We start from the raw sequence: 7,628 nt of genomic DNA, 5'->3' as shown, positions 1-7,628 counted from the left end.
AAATCTCCAGAACTTTTAATCTTGTAATTGAAAGTTAGTACCCTTGGACCAAGGTCTCCCCATTTCTTCTACCCCCTGCCCCGGGCCCCTGGGGAGCACTTTTCTACTCTGTTTCTATGAGTTCAGCTTTTGAGATTCTACATATGAGTGAGATTGCGCATTATTTGCCTTTCTGTGTCTGGCTCATGTTACCCGGCATGATGTTCTCCACACTGCCAGGTGTATCCATGTTGTTGCAGATGACAGACTTCCTTCTTTTTAAGACAGAAGGTGGTTGTACATACATACCCCATTTTCATTATCCATTCATCCACCGATGCACACGTCGCATCCGTACCTTAGCTGTTCTGAATAAGGTTGCCGTGTGCATCGGAGTGCAGGTATCTTCTCAGACATCTTCACTCCATCTTCATCTTTTGGAAATATACTCAGAAGTGGGATTGCTGGACCATATGGTATCTTATTTTAAATTTTTTGAAGAACATGTATATTGTTTTCCATGAGTGTACCAATTTATATTTCCACCGACAGCGTAGAGGGGTTCCCTCGTCTCTACATCCTTGCCAACGTTTGTGATCGTACGACTTTTTGATAATAGGCATTGTAACAGGTGTGGGATGGTATCTCATTGTGGTTTTGATTTGCATCTCCCTGGCGATTAGTAATACTGAGCACCTTTTCATGAGCACCTGTTGGCTATTTGTAGGTCTTCTTTGGAAAAATGATTATTCAGGTCCTGTGCTCAGTTTTTAATCAGTTTGTTTCAGTTTGTTTTTGTGCTGTTGGGTTGTATGGATTCCCTTTTATACTTTAAATGTTAACTCCTTATCGGATACATGGTTTGCAAATATTTTCTATTATTCCATAGATTGCCTTTCGTTGACTGGTTCTTTTGCTGTGCAGATGCTTTTAGTTTAATGTAGTCTCCTTTGTTTATTTTTGCTTTTGTTTCCTATGCTTCATGATCCTTTCAGTTTGCTAGTACTTCGTTGAGGGTTTTGCATCTATGTTCATCAGGGATATTGGCTTGTGATTTCATTTTCTTGTAGTGTCCTTGTCTGGTTTTGTATAAGGGTATGCTGGACTTGTAAAATGAGTTTTGAAGTGTTCCCTCCTCTTAAGTTGTTTTGAAAATTTTGAATACTGATATTAATTCTTCTTTAAATGTTTGGTAGAGTTCACCAGGACCAAAACCATCTGGTCCTGGGCTCTTTTGTTTTGGGGGAGAGGGGAGAGATTTTTGATAGTTAAGGACTCTTAAATGTCAGCAACCTCCCCATAGTGTCCTTCATCTCACACTTCAAATTCACCTTGCACTTCGTTGCTCAGGGAATTTGCCCCAAACACTGATTTCACCATTCTGACTTATTGAGTCTGGAATAAATTGGTGTGGTGAATAAGCCAGAGAGGTCACCACTTGCTTTATGACCTTAAAGTAACTTTTGAAGAAAGCTTCAGTACTGTTATCAGTGAAATGGTAATATTGTGAAAGTTAAATGAGCCAGCTTGCGTATCGTACCAAGCCCAGAGCATAGCTCTCAGGAGCTTGATAAACAATTTCTCCACAGGGTACAATTTTTCATTTTCTTCTTTTACCTCTCCTTTATACTTCCTTTTGCACAAATTGCTTTCATTGTCATTCTCTTAATTTCTGTATCTGTATGTCTTTCCTAGAATTCTCCCCTCCCAATTTCTATTAATTGAGATCCTTTCCATTTTCCAGAGCCCATCTCAAATGCTGAGCATCTTTTTCTGTACTCCCCACTGTGGGGAGTCAGAACCCTTCTCTATTCTAACTCTCCTTAGGACTACATGCCTCATAGCCTATCCTGCTACACGGTATCTTAACCTGCCTTCCTCTGTGGGCAAGAACTATCTCTACCTCCAACTCATGTATTTAATTCTAAATGTCTAGGCTAGTGACGCATTTGCCAAGACCCTACACGACTTAGCCCTGCTCACCTCCTCAGCATCCTTGTTCTTCACGGTGTACTCCCATACTGGGCTCCCCTTACGGCCCTGTTTTTCACTCCTACATTATCTCTTGCCTTCCATCTTTCACAGTGCAGTTCCCTCTGTAATGTGACAGCTTCCACCCCTTTACAATCAGTGAACTGGGCCACATGCTCCTCCTATGTTCCCCTTTGGCTCCCTGGGCTTACCTTATCTTCATACTTTCTACATTGTATGAAAATTGCTGTATTTCCACCACACATAAAGAAGAAATAGCCTGCCATAGTCTCCTTCCATATAACGATTGCTCAAACATTTTATGGAGAAATAAGTGATTTCTTCCTTGCTGTTGAAGTAGTTAATGCTTTCATCAGGGTTATCATGAACTCTTATGTCATATGACATATATTACATCTTACATGTTGACAATTTGCTTGTTTTTTAACAAAGACCCACCAGTTAGCAGATGTGAGTCTTATATATATTATACTGGATTGTTGCCCATACTTTTTTATAAGGTAAATAGTACTTATTTGATAATGGACTTGAACATCATGAATGTCATAAGGGATTTTCTGAAAGTTAGAACTGTTGAGGGGATGCCTGGGTGGCTCAGTCAGTTAAGCATCTGACTCTTAATTTTGACTCAGGTCATGATCTCACGGTTTGTAAGACTGAGCCCCACATTGGGCTCTGCTCTGACAGTGTGGAGTCTGCTTTCATTTCTTTCTCTCTCCCTCTCTCTACCCCTTGCGTGCTTGTGCTCTCTCTTTCTTTCTCTCTCTCTCAAAATAAATAAATAAATAAATAAATAAATAAATAAATAAATATTAAACAAGTAACTTTACTTGAAGCTGTGGGTTGGATATATTAGTCTTATTCTCTTTCCATAAAAAATATACAGTTGATGGCAGTGGTTCTACAGGCCAAATTTGGCCAATAGATATGTCTGGTTTTCCTTGTAAAGCAGCTTAAAGTAGAAGGAAAGAAAGAAGAGAAGGAAGGAAAGGGAAGGAGAGGGAAAGAAAGGAAAGGAAAGGAAAAGCAAAGAAAAGAAAAGGGAAAGAAAAGAAAAGGGAAAGAAAAGAAAAGAAAGGAAAAGAAAAAAGAAAGGAAGAAAGAGAACAATACCGGAAAGAAAGTGTAACTAGGAGGATATTAAGGTTTTTTAGTTTTTGTTTTCAGAACAAGTAACTTACATGTTTCTATTCTTTTTTTAAAAAATGTTTGAGAGGGGCGCCTGGGTGGCTCAGTTGGTTAAGCGGCCGACTTCGGCTCAGGTCATGATCTTGCGGTCCATGAGTTCGAGCCCCGCATCGGGCTCTGTGCTGACAGCTCGGAGCCTGGAGCCTGTTTCAGATTCTGTGTCTCCCTCTCTCTGACCCTCCCCCGTTCATGCTTTGTCTCTCTCTGTCTCAAAAATAAATAAACGTTAAAAAAAAATTAAAAAAATGTTTCAGAGAGAGAGAGAGAGCGCGAGCATGAGCAGGGAAGGGGCAGAGAGAGGGAGACACAGAATCTGAAGCAGGCTCCAAGCTCCAAGCTCCCATCACAGGGCCCGACGAGGGACTGGAACTCAAGAACTGCGAGATCATGACCTGAGCCAAAGTCGGACGCTTAACCCACTGAGCCACCCGGGGGCCCCATACTTACATGTTTCTGTTTGTAACTCCTTGTCTATAGGTAGGAACGTGAATATGAACATGAATTGAAGCAATATGTTAGAACAAGAGCAATGTGTTCGATAGTTTACCAGAAACTTTCTTACACATTGTCACCTCCTTCTCACATCAAGTTCCTGAGATAGATGGCAATAGTTATTTTTGTCTTATGTGTGATATTATTAAGTTTCAGAGAGTTTTGTTTCAGTTCACCTGTCATGAATAAGCTAGTATTCACCTCCAGGTCTTCTGTTGCTAGGTTTAGTTGTACCCCTACAGTCCTGAATACAGGTAGTAGGTTGTTGTTTAAAACATTTACTGTCCCGAATTGTGGGAGGTTCATGCTTCTCTGCCTCGTTGACATCAGGATTGGCTATGTGATTGTTCCAGTGAAGTATGAACAGAAGTGTGTCACTTCTGAGCAGAAGCTGTGAGAGCCACGGCCTCTTTCCCCTGTGTTATGATACAAGCAGTATCCCACATAGAGACTGTTCCTTCTACATGACACCAGAATGACACTGATGTGGAGCAGAGCTGAAGCCAACTTGCTAATGAACATGAATTGTGAATTATCGAGAATAAATTTTTTTCTGTGAAGCGCTGAGACTTGAAGGTTGTTATTGCAGCATACCCTAGCCTTAACCTGACTGATAAATAGAACCTGAAATCATATGCTAGGTAATTTCCCATGAGCCATAAGGTCTAGAAGAGAGGTTCAGAGAATCATAGTATCAACATGGGGTGAAGCAATCTGACAGAGGCCTTAGGTAATAATGGATGACATCCTCAATCATCTTAGCTTCCTTTCCCTTCCAGGATAAATGAAGTCCTATGATTCCACAGAGGTACCATTCCGTAGTGCAAATGCAGTGGACCAGAGCTTTCTCTAGCTCTGCGTAATGATCTTGTGTCATTTAACTTTGGGGAGCTTAGTGTTTCTGAGCCTCAGTTATCTCATCTGTAAAATGGGAATATTAATGTCTGCTGACTCTATATTCCAGGGCTACAATGAGAGGCTCCTATCCTACTGGTGCAGGCTTCCATGACAGCCTTTGTCACACCATGTGGTGATTATTTAGTTATCTAGCTGTCTCTAGGCTGGAGCCTCTAGAGGGTAGATATTGGGCTTCATTTATTTATCGGTTTAAGACCAACATGTAGCACAATGCCTTGCATGTAGTAGATGACAACAGTGCCTTGTTACGTGAACTTTGAAAGTTGTAAGTCCTCTTTGGGAGTGAGTGTGGCATGGGGTCAAGGCCTTTCCATGAGGTGTTGTGTGTGTGTGGTACAGGAAGCTGATTGCACTCTCACTGAAGCCATGTCTGCCTTTGTGTATTTCCATAGAGTGGGAGTGATAGAGGTTTGGAGGTAGGCAGTCACTAATCCCTCCCCGTCAAATTGGCAATCGACACAGGAGCCAGAATAGGACCAAAGCCTCAGTTTGATCAATGAACGGTAAAGCCGGGTGGGAGAATGTGGCAGTTTGGCCTGGTGTGCTTATAGCATGGGTAATGGAGGCACCGGTGAGCCTGCTGCACACAAGAGCAGGCAGAGAAGAAAATAGGAGTGTGGCAGGAGGCATAAATCCTATTTTCCTGCTTTGGGGTACAGTGATCCCTATAGCTGATAATCTGTCCAGTCATGAGAAAGGGAGAAAGAGAAAGGACTGGTAAGACCTTGACATTGAGTTCCTCCTACACTTAAGTTTAGATGCATTGAAACAAAATAGATGAGGAAGACATGAATAATCCTTGCAAACAAAAGAATCAGGTAAGGACACCGATGCCTGTAGTTCAAGATAATACAGGTGATGAGAAATAAAGCCCCACGGGGAGTTAGAGCACAGAAAGATCACAAAAAAATACAATTGCAAAGCAGAAGATGAGGATTTGGGAACAGTGGTGACAGTGGACAAATGGCCTTCATCCTTCCCCACAGAATCATGCTTGTCTTGGCCAACTGTCTGAAAAAAATTCAGATCCAAATAGTGTTTCTATGTTGTGGCCTGAGCAGCCAACTACATCAGTTTAAAGTTAATGGTTACAGATTATCCACACTTTGACACCATGGGATTTATTGAGACTAATGGGTCTAATCCTATTAGAACTCCCTGTGCCCTCCTGGGTGCAATTCCTTTACCTCCAATGGAACTACCTCCTCATTTTTGAATTTACAAAATAAGATAAGATAATCTGAAAATCATTACTGATATTTAACACACATGGACATCTGTGAAGTCAAGAACCACAGCCTCTGTATATAGGTCCATCTGGAATAAGATTGACTCATTAAATTCTTTTCAATGGAGTATTAAAAGTAACTGATATTCATCCCAACCCACCACTATAAATATAATAAAGAATGCTTTGATGCTGGTCTAAATGTGAAGGAAGACATTATGAAATCACATGAGAGTTATTTGTTAATTATATTTCATAACTGCTTCTATACTTGGAGAGGTAAATGAGCAAAGGAAGTCCAATGACATTTTTATCTCTCTTAAAGTTTATGGCACTTCAATTTTCTTAAATTTTTTGGAGTTGTAAATCTCAGTCTGTTTTGAATTTGACGTCTTTGCCTGCCAAAATGAGTCATTTCACTTGACAATTTCTTTTTATTGCTTCTGTCAAAAAGACTGTCCAAAAGGAATGGTGATATTATCATACAGCAATATTATAGAGTCATAAAAAAGTCTTCAAAGGAAATTTATTGGCATTGGAAGTGTCTAATGATGGAGGGTTAAGTTAAAAATAGAATATAAAATCATCTATATTACTATTGGTGTCATATATATCTCCATGGACATACACATCCATTATACATTTTATATATACCACATTAATACATGTATATTACAATGGTCTATTTTTAGACAGAGAAAGGAGGAAGATTGGATAAAAATAGCATAAGAGTGCTAATAGTGGTTATGTATTTTTCTCCTTTTCCCATGTCTTTTCTTTATTTGCCAAATTTTGTACAATGAATATGTATGCTTTTATTAGCAAACTAAAAGACTTTATGTTTTATAAAGAGCGATGCGATGGCTCATCATTTAGTCTCTTTTGGACTATCTTAGTAACCATTGAAATGGCAAGGTGACGAACTAAAAGATGTTGCAAATCCTCGCACACAAACATATGGCCCCTGCATTATGAAAAGCATGGAGATGAGAGCCCTCCATGTGGCCCCCTTGTGTTAAGTACCATCTCCTGGGCTGCCATAGCCTTGAATGCATATCTGCCTCACTATACTCATCACATCATTTTATCATCTCTGCATTTTGTTTTCTCTCCCTCACTAGGTCAGGATAGTCTGAAGTACATGAACCATGCTTTAGTTACTTTTGTCTTCCTGGTTTGGGGACACAGTAGCGGGGACATACTAGCTGCTCAACAATCATTTTCAATTCAGAAACTTTCAAGAAATACAAAGGAGGTCCATCTCTCTCTCTCTCTCCTTCCAACGTACTGAGTTCCTAGTGTTGGACTGGTCTGTGAAATTGACCCACCATCACCTAGAACAGGCTGCCTTCCTCTATGACTTGCACAACCCTGGAGGTGGGAAACCACTGCCCTTAGAGGCAACCTATACCACCATCGTCCACCTGTATTTATTAGAAAGGTTGTCTTTCTAAAGAATTGAAATGTTTCCTGTTCAAGAACTGTTTTCACTCAGTGGAACTGAACAGTGGGAAGGGGGCCGATTTGGGGAGGTGGGGAGACGCATCTTCCTAGTGTGAAGGAAGAACTTGTTGAAATTGTGAAGGCATAGCTGGAGCAGGATGACTTTAATAAAAGGGTGTTAGCATGTGTCATGCTATTAATATCACCGATGTAGACTGAACTTGAAATATGGGACTCTCTGGTATTTTATCTGCCCAGCATCCAATACCCTTTTTTTTTTTTTCTGGTAACATCACCCTTCTCCCCCACTTTCAGTCCCTATAATTTGGGTGGGGCTGACCCTACTCCCAATTTCATGAGCACATGACCTCAAGAGTCTCATCAGAGC

This window comes from Lynx rufus, unplaced genomic scaffold (assembly GCF_022079265.1).
Source record: "Lynx rufus isolate CCGP_SWC_20201006 ecotype Redwood Valley unplaced genomic scaffold, mLynRuf1.p SCAF_7, whole genome shotgun sequence".
In the NCBI taxonomy this organism is placed as follows: domain Eukaryota; kingdom Metazoa; phylum Chordata; class Mammalia; order Carnivora; family Felidae; genus Lynx; species Lynx rufus.
This window is presented reverse-complemented; position numbering follows the sequence as displayed.